At 42.9% G+C, this 14449-nt stretch overlaps 1 protein-coding gene across 1 annotated transcript in view; it reads right to left on the reverse strand.

Moving 5' to 3' along the window:
• LOC138293509 (vitamin D3 hydroxylase-associated protein-like) overlaps window positions 1-14449 on the reverse strand; it is a 314222-nt gene that overhangs the window by 288280 nt on the left and 11493 nt on the right. The window lies entirely within an intron of this gene.

The raw sequence follows: 14449 nt of genomic DNA on the forward strand, positions 1-14449 counted from the left end.
GCTTAACCTACCTTCCTACACTACCATGCTGTTTGATCTATCATTCAACACTTATGAGCAATAGCAATGATCCACTTTAAATTCAGCAATGTTGTTCTAGGTGGTTAATGTTTTTCAACACTTGAAGCTGCAATCATTACCATGTAAGGAAATGCTCTACACAAACAACAATGAGCAAGCATTTTCCCCATCAAGTTCTATTTACTCTGTAAAGTATATGCAAACTAAATGCCTAGGTAAAAGAAATAGGTTGTGGGCAGACTGCAAAATGGGCAAAGCTAGTTAAAAATGTTATGAATCTACCCTGATTTAGTAGAAGAGAGTAGCAAACCACCATTAGGTCATGGTCTGAAACAGACAAAAACGGGCTTCATGAATGGCGGGCTCTGGCTCATTAATATGAAGCGGCTTCCAGCTTACCCCTAAAATAAGTGAAACTATTTACCATTAAAAGAAGAAAAAAAATTATGTTCCATTGCTATTTTTATATTTCTAGTCAAAAGAGCACTTTCACAAAAAATGTACAGAAAACCTGTACCAGCTAATTGTTTTCAGATGTATTTGTCTCTGAAGTACATAGGCAACACCTACACCCACCTCTCAGCACGAGGGCAATTTAAGAGCCAAACTAACAACGGCAGTTGTTTGAACCACACTGATCGGCGAGTGAGAGATTATTTTGTCTGACTGGCTTGAAAACAGAGTTCCTATTGGTGGGTGGGCTACAAACCAAAATGGCTTTCGAATTGTCACCATACGTGGGTAAACCCTCAGCCCCAACAGAACAGCTTACCAAAGGGTCCCATGTTCAAATCTGCATTGACCCACAACTTCTCCAATCAAACTGCACAGTATTGTTAACCAACTCCCACCCTGCTCAGGTCATGGATGAACTGCCATAATGATATATAGTATCATGCTGAAAAATGTTTATTGACATAATTCGACAAGCAAAATCCCAAGTGGTAAAACTGGCAGAAGCTGGACGACACAAAATCAGACATGAAAACATTCAGATGCCTCAAAATGAAAGCAAGTATCAACTTCAAAGTATTACAGTGCTTTAATGAAAAACACACAGATTTTCGTTTTTTTTTTTAATGGTTCGGGTTACTCTCTGGTCAGGGCAACAAAGAACAGTGACACTTGAGGAACCCGCGCTGATGTCAGTGTAATATTAAAAAAGAAAAAAAAAAAAAAAAAAAAAGACATGAATGTTAGCGGCAAAAAGAAAGTAGAGGGCAATGCAGATTAAAAATGACAGCAGAACTCATATGGGTAACTCAAAAAGATGCCAGGTAAATTCTGCAAAAGGCGTAGGAAAAAGGACACTTTGGGAGAGTGTGTGAAGGTGGGAGAGTTAGCATGGTTGTGGGAGAAGTAGATGAGAGATTCGAATTTGGCCCCCAACACAGCCTAGGGTGTAGGGGCAGAGAGAAAGCATAATGGTTGACTCAAATGCAAACATTTATTTAAATGGTTATCCATTGTAAGTTATGGTGTATTCATGAGCGTAGTTTTTCATCTGTATAGAATCTGGTGCAAAAATTGCACAGGGAAAAGAAATCTTATCCATGGAGGTCCGATCAGGAAGCTATAGTGTTCATAGAATAGATATATTGGGAGTGAAATAATTGTAAAGGGTGTAGGACAAGTGGCAGGCAAGGTGTAGCTTTCATGGAAAGGTAAAGTTACATTGTGTTGGACCCCATTAAAAAAGATGGGAATTTGAGTATTTCTAAGGGCTAATCCCCGAGTTTATGTTACGGGAGAACCAAAGATTATCTGAAGAAGATGTGCAGAATTATCCTAAAGCTATGCAGGGAAAAACGTAGCTCTGTCTTTTCTATCCTGGCCCTCTAATTTCGAACACTGTATTAAAGTTACTAGAAGAGCCATTCCAGTCAGACACAGAGTGAGGAACGTGTCACTGTCCTAGAGGTGTAAATTGAAAGAGATATTGGAAATGTTTTGAGCAAAAGATGGCACAGGGCTAACAGAACATTCCCAGTGTGTGGCACCCATAGTAATTTCACATAAGGGGACAAGGAAACAGATCATATGTGTAGATTTGCACATCTTACGTTTTCTGGTGGATCATTACACCCTTCCCAATATGCGTGAGATAATATCCACTTTGAGTAAGGCTGCAGTGTTTTTTACATTAGGTCTAGCCATACCCTATCACCAGATAGCCTTGGAAAAAGATCCCGGACACCTAATGGCATTCATCACTACCAAAGGCAGGTTTCAACTGAAGTGGTTGTCAAGAAGAAAACTTTGGAGGATACAGACAGTGCAGTTGCATTCCAAGACTGCATACTGGTGTTTGGGGAGAATGTCAAACAGCTTGAGATTGCACAGTGTTCTACAAAGGAGGTGAACTTTAAATTTTTAAGAGGGACAGTGTGGAGTATATTAGGCCACACCATCTCAGAAGATGGGATCAAGCCTAGGAACAGTCCGGACAAGATGATTCTGGATGTTCCAGAACACATGAATAAGGAACAGTTTTTTTCTGGGTCTATCTATGCATAAAAGGTGGGACCATAGAGGATGTTACAGAGGACGGATGCAAAGTTTTGATGGGGAGAAAGTCTAATACGTGCTTTTGCATTTCTCAAGGACAACCTTGTGTGGGCAAACCTATTGTGGCAGATGTGGATTCAAGCAGGATCGACTGGGAGCTGTGTTTTCACAATGTGACAGTTAAAATGAATGGAAGAGTGATGACTACGAGGCTGTCTACAGTTAGCAACTAGGTTACAGTATTACCACTATGTTATTGAAAGTATGTCTGGCAGATTGCATGTCATACATTTTCTTGCCTGGGAGGAGTTAAGAATTTAAGATTTTAAGATGGAGAAGTAGTTTTTATTGTTGCTGATGCAACACGTGGGTGAGATCATGAACATAACGAAGTTTGCACTGAGGAGCTTTGAAAAGACGAGTCTTGGAAGGATTCAAATTTGTGCTGTGAGGTTCTGCCTGAGGTCACGATGGCAAGATGGAAGGAAATTGTCAGGGGAGGTAAAATAATTTGCAGAGGTTCAAGGTGAATCGTATGGAAAAATGACACACTTTTGTGAGGCAACACAGATCCTTCCCATTCTTTGAATAAATATAATACCTACCCATTTCCTTAGCAGGCATTTGGGAATGTTGTTCACAGAATGCCAACTCTGAATATTACTGGTAACTGGATTCAATGAGATGGTGGCGGATGCAAATGTGGTTCCCGAAGTGATAAAGTGTAGCAGGTGCCTGCTGCCCTCCTTGCCTAGGACTGAGAGGGACTAGACCTGCATCTCTATATCCCCAGAACCAAAGTGACTCCAAGGACTTGCCTCCTCTTCTGAAGTCTCACAAACATTCAAATCCTTAATAAGTCCCTGATCCAGCTAAAGTCATTCCACCATCAGTAGAAACAAAATACATAGAAAGCACTCGGACATGGCTGAAAGAGAGCACTTTGGTGCTAAAAGAAAAAAAAATGTTTTTAATTAACTAAAAAAAAAAAAAGAACGCACCCTACCCACACAGATCATGTCCTAAAGAAATTTTGAATATTTCACGTGTTTGAATGGCACGTGAATATTCTGGGCAACTAGCCGGAACAAATGTTGATACTTGCTGTTGAAATTGATGTGTCTGTTGTATTTTTATTTCTTCATTATTCGTATGCAGCAGTACATTTTCCATTTTTTGAACCATCTTTATTGGATTTTCATCATGAAACAAAGCAACAACACATGACAAATCATGGCACAGTAATAGGCGTGACACGAGGACAATTGGCATACAGTTTCATGAGGTTGTCTTAACAGATGATACTTCTGTTTGGTTGACCCCGTTGTCATCCGATTGAGGGCTTAAATAAATGAGTGTGGCTGCGCGTAGGCAGTCCTGTGTCCAGATGCAAACCAGAGTGCAAAGCTCCTCACTGATCTACTTGGGCTTGGCCGAGTCACCTACCACCAAGAGCGCAACAACTGCCGACGAGGACAGTAGTTTGCCACACCGAGCCCCGAACCCGCCACTGTTCCGGGAGTGGGGGAGGGGAGGTTCTGTGAGCCCTCAGCACAGCAAATCCCTGCCAGCCACGCCTGACCTCTGATTTTCAACACGCACGGCAGCTACGCACTCACACAACCTGCCGCCCGCCCATCATCTGTCAGCCAGAAGACTCGGAGTACGCATTTTTTTGGACCTCTTCAGTCTGAGGCCCTGTGACATGCCCCAGGCCCCAACATACACGAACTGTCCAAAATGGCAGGAGAAACTGGTCCACCATACACCTTTGCCACGATCAAAACAACACCGAGAGCTCATTTCGAAACGCCAACCATTCATGATGATGAGCAGTTCTTACTCTGGCACACCCAACAGACACCAGATGAATCAGTGGACGAATTCTATGCCAGGCTCCACAAGCTGGCAAGCATGTGCACACTTCCAGAAGAGCAAGATGAAATTCAAGCGCAGTTCATTTGGGGCTGTTTGTCGGTGAAGCTTCGTGAGCACATCCTACAGGCGCCCTGCATGATGATTATTACCATAGGCAGGTCAAAAGAACTGTCTGAATCTCGGGCTGTCTGCATGGAAGCAACACTCCAGCATGCCTTGAAGACTGAATCAGTCATCCAGGTGAGAGCAGCCACATTGCATCACAGCAAAAGCGGCCACGCCAAGACTCCACTGGCCAGCAGACCCTGTAGGTGGGGCACAGGCCCCACCCCACACTCAGGGGACTGACCAGTCAAAAAGAGAAAATGCACTGGGTGTGGAAAGATGAACTAGTACGCTAAGGTCTTTCAATCAACAACCCCAGAAAAAGGGCTGAAAAAAATAAATAAATAAATAAATCAGCCACCCGAGTGCCCATGGAATTCGTGCTCACTAATTATGATGGCATGGATGACGTCAGAAGGAACCGTCCATGTCATACACATTGTGGAGCGAGCCCAAGGCTGACTCCACTGTGCCAACAAGACCCCCCATCACGTGCCAGATTACCATCGATGGGCAACCATGGTAGCCCCCATAGGCATAGGGGCGTAAATCAGCATCTTGCCTCTATCATTACACAAGGAAATGGCTTCCTCACCACCTCTGTGTAGCACCTACACCACCACCATATGCCTCCTGCTTGCAGGCGTGTTCACCATCACATTCAGCCACCGTGGGCAGGCCATCAAAATGAAAGTCTACATCACAAAGGGAGTGGCGGATATGCTGCTCAGTTGCCACACAGCCGAATGCCTGCTGCTGGTCCAATTTGATTTTGGGATCTACATCAGAATTGTCAACTCGCACCTAGATGAATTTTAACACCTCTTCCAAGGAACTGGATGCCTCAAAATTCAAGTAGTCCATCTGCACATTGACCAATCAGAACAACTAGTAGCACTGAAACACTGCTGGGTGGCTTTCCTCCTTTCAGCTGCTTAAATTGGAGGCAGCTGATATCATTATCATTGAATAAGCAAAAGGACAAAAGCCCTGGGCGTCACCCATATTAGTAACTTGCAAGTCAAAGCAGCCAGGAGAAGTGCATACATGTGTCAACATGAGGCTCCTGAATACCATAATTAAGAGGGAGCGCCACATAACACCAACTGTGGACAACATTGTAGGAGAACTCTCCGGCTCCCGGTGGCTCTCTAAAATGGACCTACAGTCTGGCCACCAGATCTTCTTAGCACCTGAATCCTTGCATGTAAACATCACCTTCCCTCACCGCTGCTTGAAACAATATAAGCGCCTCAACTTCGGCATGTCCGGCGCCACCAATGTGTTTAAAGGTTTCCGGGGAGTGCTGGTAGGTTTCAACAGAGTTTTAAATGTCAACGATTACATTTTAGTCCACACACCTACTCTGGAGGAACATCTTCAAAAACAGCACTCAGTATTCCACCAGCTACAAAGTTGCAGTCTAACCTTAAAAAACAAAAGTGAGAGTTTCTGAAGGAAATATGCTTCCTTGGGTACTGTTGCTCCACAAAGGGGATCACCCCCAACCGGCCAAAGTCCATGCTATCCAGACCACATGAGCACCTTCCACAGTCACTAAAATGAGAAGCTTCTTGGGAATGATACCCTACTGTGGCAGTTTCTTGCAGAAACTGACCCAACTCACTGGATTGCAACATGACCTCACCAAAGCATCAACTCCCTGGCACATTTGTTGGGGCTGCACACATTTCTATATCTACCTCTATGGACACCCGTTCAAGGCAGTACCTAGCACAAGCCCTTGATCTCTCCATTCAAGAGGGCAGCACAAAACCTCCACTGCAGACCAAGAAATGGATACTCCAGTTTCAGGAATATCACTTCTTGGTGAAGTATCGACCCAGAGCCCACAAACCAGCAGAGATGTCAAGACACACCCGCTTGCCCAGCAACAGCTCTGGAAGAGCAGGAGGCAGCAGATGCATAAGGAGATCATGGAATGGTCATGCCACATCCCTACATCTCTGGCCAAAATCACGGAAGCCACCCAAGCTGACGATCGTCTCCAACAGGTCATGATGGCAACCAGGTTAGGGAAATGGAGCGCCATCATGACGGCCTTGCTCCAAAAGACGGCAGAACATCAGAGCACAATAAGGTCCATTCGCCACATGAGAGATGGATGCTTATAGGTGTCTACTTAGGGTACCACAGATCATTGTGCCAGCCAGTCTGACTCAGCAGATGGTATACTTAGTCCATGGGTTCTAACAAGTTGTCCTTAAGACAAACAGTAGGCTGAGGAGCAAAGTGTGGTTTCCCAGACTGGACCAGAAAGTCGAATGGACAGTCCAGCAATGTGACCTCTGCCAGGCCACCGGGTGAACCACCCCCACCATCACAGAACAGCTACCTGAGGTTTCGTGACACCATGCTAGTGCGGATTTTGGAAACCTCCTATATTCGCAGGTTCTTACTGGTGGTCATCGATTACTTTTCAAAATAACCGGAGGTCAAGATAGTGAAGATCACCTCCGCGGAAGAGAAAATTCCAAAACTGGAGAAACTCATAGCCACCCACAGCCTCATACGAGAACTCCTCATAGATAACAGACCACCTTTCAATGGCCAAGACCTTGCCAACTACCTGGTGCCCAGAGAAACCAAGCACTGCAGAATTACCCCCTTATTGACCTTAAGCCAACAGTAAGGTCGAAAGGTTAATAAGAACCATAATGAAAACTATTCCCATAGCACAGGTGGAGCAGCAGTGCTTGGAAAGGACAACATCTAAGATTTTGAAGGACTACCACCTGACTCCACACACCACCTCTGGGGTAGCACCCAGCATCCTGTTCTGCCGGCGAAGGGTTGAAGACATTATCCTGCACCATTCAACATAGGAGCAAGCCCAGTGCCACCCAGTCAATCTCATTCTTGCCGGAAAGAACAGAACCAACGAGCGCCGTAACACAGATGAGACAAGGCCCCAAGACTCTCCATCGGAGACTGGGTACTTGTGAAAGACCAACATACAGGGAGTAAATTTTGGCTCCCGTTTGAGCACCATCCATGGAAGATCACTAGAATTCAAGGGACTATGGAGTTGGCCTCCAGAGGCAGAGCCTCTATCATTTGAAGAGTCTCATATTTCAATCAGTTCAATGGAAATCCCAGAGATCCACCTGATCCAATAGATGAGTAGGCATCTGAGAATCTCGATGATCTGGAAGTGGCTGACCCTCCCCTGATTGGCCCCTGAAAGGCTAAGGTCAACACAACATCCCCCAATCGATCCCTGAACCAGCCACGTTGTCAGCCCAGCAGGAGAAAGACAGCCCTTGAAGACTCCACTCCAAACAAGATGGATGTGATTAAGTGCTCCTGAGATTCAATTTCCGATGGAATCAGGCTCCATCCCAACAATTTCAGGACTATGTGATAGACTAGTGGAGATGTAGACAGTACGTTGGAGTGACCCAGACAACAGATTTCCAGTATCCATTAGCCCACATGGGACTTGCTTGTAATGTGCGCAATACCCCCAGGGGACATATTTTGTTTTGACCGTGTGTATCTTTGTTTCACCACTCATATGTTCCTGGTTTGTTCGTGCAAGCCGAGGGGTGTTTTGTTCTGCACCCTGGCCTTCAAGACACGGTTGGCTGGCCCAACGGTCATCTGACCAAGGGCTTAAATGGGAAGGACTGCAAGCAGGCAGTCCCGTGCCGAGCCGCAACCAGTGTGCACGTCTCCTCATTAATCTCACTGTGCAGCCTGTGCACAGCATTCAGAACACAACAGGGCCCTCAGTGAGCAGACTGTTGTTTACAGGTTGTAGGTTTTCCTACAGTGAGCATTCATGCATGGAATTTTTCTTAGTAACTATGAGACTAATCCCCACAGGGAGAACCAAAACCACTACCACCAAAGAGCTGAAACCTAGCTTTAATCACTAACAATGCCGTTAACAAAGAAGTGGCTTGTGCTTTAGGCCAGCAATATTTTAATCTGCTTGCTCTACATTTTTACCACAGTTATATCTTCTTTAACTGTTAGAAAATAATACAGCAGCAGGAAGCATGTTCTGCCAAAGAAACCCTAAGAAACAAAATACCCAAAGCATCTATCTTTGGGTCTAATTTAGAGTTAAATAGAGTGGGACATAAGCCAAAAAGTGGTGTATTTAGAGTGCCATAAATACCAGTGGACGCTTTTTTTTTTAACTTTATATTGCAAAACACTGTAATAAAGCCAAGAACACAGTACATCATCCCCATATGCAGTGGGACATACACATGCTCTCATTTAACATATTGAAAGGCATCTTAACACGTTTTTTTAATTACAAGACAGCAACTGAGTCAATGCATCAACTATCAGTGCAATAGGTAAACTGACAGTCTTCATATAAATCCAACCCACAACATATTGCTATTTAGGATGTGGATAACTGCTGAATTTTAATGACATGCACCGAAATACTTATGAAACAGTCCCCAAATGTCTTTGGCTTACTTTGTTCTGGTAGTAGCATGGCATATGTCTGGCCATTGGACTGGCACCAAAGAATGTCCTGCACTCATACTTTCACCCCCCATGATGGCCCCGAACAACAGCTCACTGCCATCTTTTTGCCAACAGGAACAAAAGGTTGGAAATCTTTCTAAAAAATTTGGAGACATCTGCACATGCCAAAATAGCTTGATGAAGGGGCTGACAGGTATAACAAGGGGTATCAAGTGAGTCAGTTATTAGCTGCCCTTGTTCGTTCTGCACGGCATGAATAATTTTTGGACATCAGTAAAATTTAAGCAGCCACGCCAAGGTGCAGCTAGAGATGCTCACTCTCGCCATGCAGTCATACAAAGGCTTTATTTATATCTGCAGACTAAAATAATTAATCTATTGCCAGCAACAGATCAACAGTGTTTGTCTATCTTGTGGTGTGCTTTGCAATGGCTATGCTAAATCTGTAATCTTGCACTCTTTTTTTTTTGTAACTGATCTTCTATAGCTTTTATCACCCCAACCAACCTGTTTCTACATAGTAACCCCTCTTATTACTATACTGGAAACCTTCCACAGAGTGGAGTATAGACACTATCTACATTATTATGAAAGTATTCTGTGATTGCAGCCTCCATTCGATGCCCAAGTTCCCTAGCCCTTAGGGCACCTGTCAGGAAGCCCAATTGCCTCAAAACTGTTGATTTAATCATTAGACCTATAGTTACCATCACAAGTGAGTGGTTAGATGGTCTGATTGATTGAGAGATATTCATGCCCACATAACCAATTTGTTAAGTGCTTCGAGCATAAATAGAACTCAGTTCTTGAGGGCGAGTGATATACAACTGAATCATTGAATTTCTATGATTTTTTTAACGTAAAGTACCATACCAACTATAGTGTCACATTAAGCTTTTTTTTCTTTTATTCCAGTGAATATCCGGTTTCTTTTTATGTTCTATCAAATTCACCACTGACCATAGCTTTATACTGTGTACGTTGAGGGGATGGCTGTAGATTCTGGGCTCCGGCCAGGCTCTTTTCTTAAATCCCACATTAGGCAAACCCCGCCACAGACTGGCCGTGTGCGACATGGGGTTGGCCGGAGGTCTGGACTCTGACTAAGCCCAGCACCCAACCACCCGCAGACGGGAAACTCCTAACTGCGCACACCCGTGTCACAGGGCTTGGCCTGCAATCAGGCCCTGCACCCAAATCCCAGAAGGCTAAGCCCATGGAGGCCAACCTCCCATTTCTTTAGCATTTTTTTTTAAACATTTTTTTGGGTGGTACTCTAATGGTATCACAGATGAAGGGCCACCTGCAGTAGAGTTACAGCATAAGCTTCACTTATTGAGGCTTCTGTGTGGTATCACGACTCCCACTGTAGTACTGAGGTACTACACGGGGCACACTAGGTCTAGCTGGAGTACCGCTACTCCCACAAGTGCAGGTGGTCAGTGTACCCCTACCCTGGTGTTATGCTTCACTAATGACAGAGCTGAAACACTCATGCACTGACAAAAATCTCTGGAATGCACTTCTTAGTCTAAAGAAGACATTTATTAAATCACTTTGCAAGGTTCGTAAAAGAGATTAGCCTGCTGAAAGCAAACGTTTAAAAATGGTCACAGCAATGAAATGAAAACATGTACACATGATTCTCCCCAGCAATATACACAGCAAATATATGTATCTATATCACAATGCAAAGCAAATAATGAATTAAAAAATGCATAACCATGAGGCAAGGGCAAATCTGCTTCATCTCCCTCCTAATCAGCATCAGATCGCCACATCCCAGAATCGATTGTGGAGAGAGAGAAATTTTCCTCACAGGAAGGATGACACTTCAGCGACCTGAGCATGTCTGAGATCTGAGTCACTCTCCGATCTATCTGGTCTTGGCCTCTTATACTTTGAACAAACAAGACCGAAGGATTCTAGAAACTCACTCTGTAGTGATATTTGTATTTTGACCATTGACTCCATGTCGCACCAATTTGCACTAGGCTCAGCTGTCGACCATCACATTAGCAGTCACAAGTTACAGACTCCATTTTGTATTCAGCTTAGCCTTATCTTCACCGCCACATTAAAAGTGAGAGTATTTTTCAGTACAAAACATGTTATGCAACGTGTTTTCTATTCAACATGTCTGCATGTTCTTTTCTCACCAAAGGACTAGGACATAAAATGGAGGAGTCAGTAAGATAAGGATGTACTAGAATGGTGTTTATGATACAGCAGGGAAAAGTTTAGGTTTGGGAGCAATACCTTGGGAAACTGGTCAGTTCCAGCCTGTTTTTTTCCAAAACTGACCTAAAATAGCCAGCATTTTTAAATACTTCTTGCTGAGCGGGAGGGGTATTCTAGAAATCTCCTTCCTTGCTTGTTTAAGGTATATAAGAGACCTAGGTCGACAGTGGGAGATTCAGAGACCTCAATCAGGATTGAGACGTTGAATGCCTGATACATTTCCCGTGAGGGTAGATTTCTCGCTTTCTCGTTGCAGTCGCACCGGGGGGGTCAAAGACTTGCTGGCAGAAGGATGAAGCACTAGATAGGCCCCACAGTGATTAATTTTTACTAATTATTTGATTTGCATGGTGTCTGAATATATATATATATATATATATATCTCAATATAGGTGTTTGTATCTTTGCATGTATATATTTGCTGTTTATAGACTGAAGATTCTTTGTTCATGTTCTCACTTTATTGCTGCACATTTTAAAAGTGTACTTTCGGTTATACTGACCTTCCTTCACGAGCCTTGCGGAGTTATATAATAAATGTCTTCTTTAGACTAAGAAGTGCATTCCAGAGATTCTTTTTGACTCCTCTCAGTGTGTGTATTTTGGCACGGTCAGCAGTAAAGCAAAACACCCTTCAGAAGTTTATTATTTCAAAAAAATGCGGGTTACTTTAGATCAGCTTTGAAAAGAACATGTCGGTAATCGGCCAAAATCCCAAAGTGCCCTCTATCAAAACAAAACCGTTCTCTGACGTCCTAGTACATTTTCATCAGCCTAAGCCCTTGGTGGGAAAGAACACGCAAACATGCAGAATAAAAACATAAGCACATTGTATAACCTGGAAAAATACTAGCAGCTTTTAAAGTGGCGGTAGCTAATGCTAAAATAAAGTCAATAAGAAAAATGGAGTTGGTGATCACTTATGTGACGGTGTGCTGCTAGGCTAAGTGCAACATGGAGTCAGTGGTCAAAACAAAAATATCATTACTACTGGCCTCTTACATATATATTTTTTTATTTACAAACTCAGGACACATGACCAAAGTACTGGAGTTCTGTGATGGTGGCTGCAACATTTTTCTTCATGTCGCGAGCAGCCATTCAGATCACTCAGTCCCTCTTCCCCCCAGAACAAAATGACAGATGGGTGGGGGGGGGAGGGAGCCTGCTCTCAACCACTCACGTCACTCTACGTTAAAAATGTATGGTACTGCTGGAATCCCTATTTTGTTACCCCATTCAAGACCACCCCGAGAGCCTCTTCAAAAAGTAGATTTCTAGAAATGGCTGAAAGGATTTACACCCAATAATAAAAAGCAAACCGTTCTAACTTTGACATTTAGTGTAATTGTGTTCAGCCCTTTTGTCTCTATAACTTTAAACATTTCCTATAGGATTAACCCTCTTTTCTTGTGCCCGAGCAAACACCCTAAAACTTTCCAAGAAGGAACTGGGGTAGATGAACTTCTTTTGGGAAAAGTCTGGTGAAGATTCATCAAATGGCACCAAAAGTTATTAGTGAAACATAAAAACTATTTTCCTATGGAAACTCTAGCCTAACTAGAACTATATAGTGATGACTGCCACTGTTTAATATATATGATGCTATGAAAACAAAACACACAGGTCAGTAAATAGCAACAAACTACCAAAAAAACCAATATTTTTTTTTAATGAAATTAATCCTGTATTAAAAGAAAAATACGATCTTAAAATTAATTACTCAGAATATTCTCACAAGATGAATTGACTGGTCTGAAATAATCACATGGAGCTGGTTGTACATTGTGAACTCTCTCACAAATACAATTAAAAGGTGCTTAGAACAAAAGTTCCCTTTTTAGATATGGCCACAATAGATGATAATGTCAGTTTGAACTGCGAGGCTGCTAAAAACGGTTGATGTGTTTTACCAGACAAGGGCAATGTTTATGTTAATTGTTTAACTGGCCACCATTTTAGAAAAGTCTTTCTCAGGTTGTATTACATTTATCTTTTGGTTCTGCACTAGTGTTTTAATTTGCTCTTATTTCACAGTGTTCTGTCTGGGAAGGTAAGCCTTCTTGGGGTGGAAGGGGAAGTTGAGCTTCAGTTTATTGCTTTTACTCCCCTGCTTCTCCCTGTTTGGAACAGGACGCAAATGTGTCACTGCTAAAGCCAAATCTCTTTTGAATGGAGGGCTAATTCTGCACATCACTATTGTGTCCATATTAGATTCGGCCTCACTAGGATGAGTGGCTTCCCCGTGCTTCTTCTCGCCTTTTGATATTCTGACTTTCCACTTAACACATTTGCAACTTTTTCATTTCCTCGTAAGTCTACCAACTAGAGGTGCCTGGTCCCATTTGTCTCACTGGTTGCCAACTTGGAACATTCTTTCTCTGGTGTTGCAATATTACTTTAATTTGCTGTTATTTCCAGTAAACCAACAGGTAAGGGGAACAGCAATGTACTAAAGGAGTGCTTAGTACATACCTGCCCAGAACTCAGGGAAGCTTTACATTACAAGGTTACAGATTCAGTCTGAGCCCATCACTGTAATCACCTTAATAGAATAATGATACTCAATTTCTCCAAGGGTAATCCACTCAGAAAAGTAGTATCAAGCTGGAAGTTATAAAGTGTTTGTAATAAAAACCTCTGATCCCTGAAACGGGTTAGGAAAACAGGGCTTCCCCTTGTTCTGTGTAATAAGGAGGCAGAACTCACCTGTGTAGATACCGTACAAACTGCAGCCAAGGACCAGAATGCACAGGAGTCACCTAACAAGTTCGTCCCTTCTACAGAAAACAATGCTACTACTTTGGCTGCCATTTCCTTTCATCTGATCTGATCAAGATTTAGACTTCATCCTTTATTTTTATATGCTTGGAGGGTTTGATCACAAAGGTGAGGTGCAGGGGTCTGAGCAATCTTCTTCTGCTGTTACAAATATACTGAATAAATAAAATATTAGTAATGCACACTTTGGTTTTTCTTGGACACTGACTACAATTGCGCTAAACAGAATTTCCTTTTTAGGTCGAGCGAAGCACTCGACGTGTTGTATACTTTTAAGTATACTTATAATATGGGTTCAAGCAAATTAATTTGTTGGTTCCAGTGTCCTTCAAAATCCTTGCTGACGCATGCCGCAATTTGATTCTTTTCCGTACACCGAGATATTACAAAAAAGTATTAAAAATGTCCAGCTTATATACCATCGATAGTAAAAGACAATTGC

The sequence above is a fragment of the Pleurodeles waltl genome, chromosome 4_2, assembly GCF_031143425.1.
Source record: "Pleurodeles waltl isolate 20211129_DDA chromosome 4_2, aPleWal1.hap1.20221129, whole genome shotgun sequence".
NCBI classification, from domain to species: Eukaryota; Metazoa; Chordata; class Amphibia; order Caudata; family Salamandridae; genus Pleurodeles; species Pleurodeles waltl.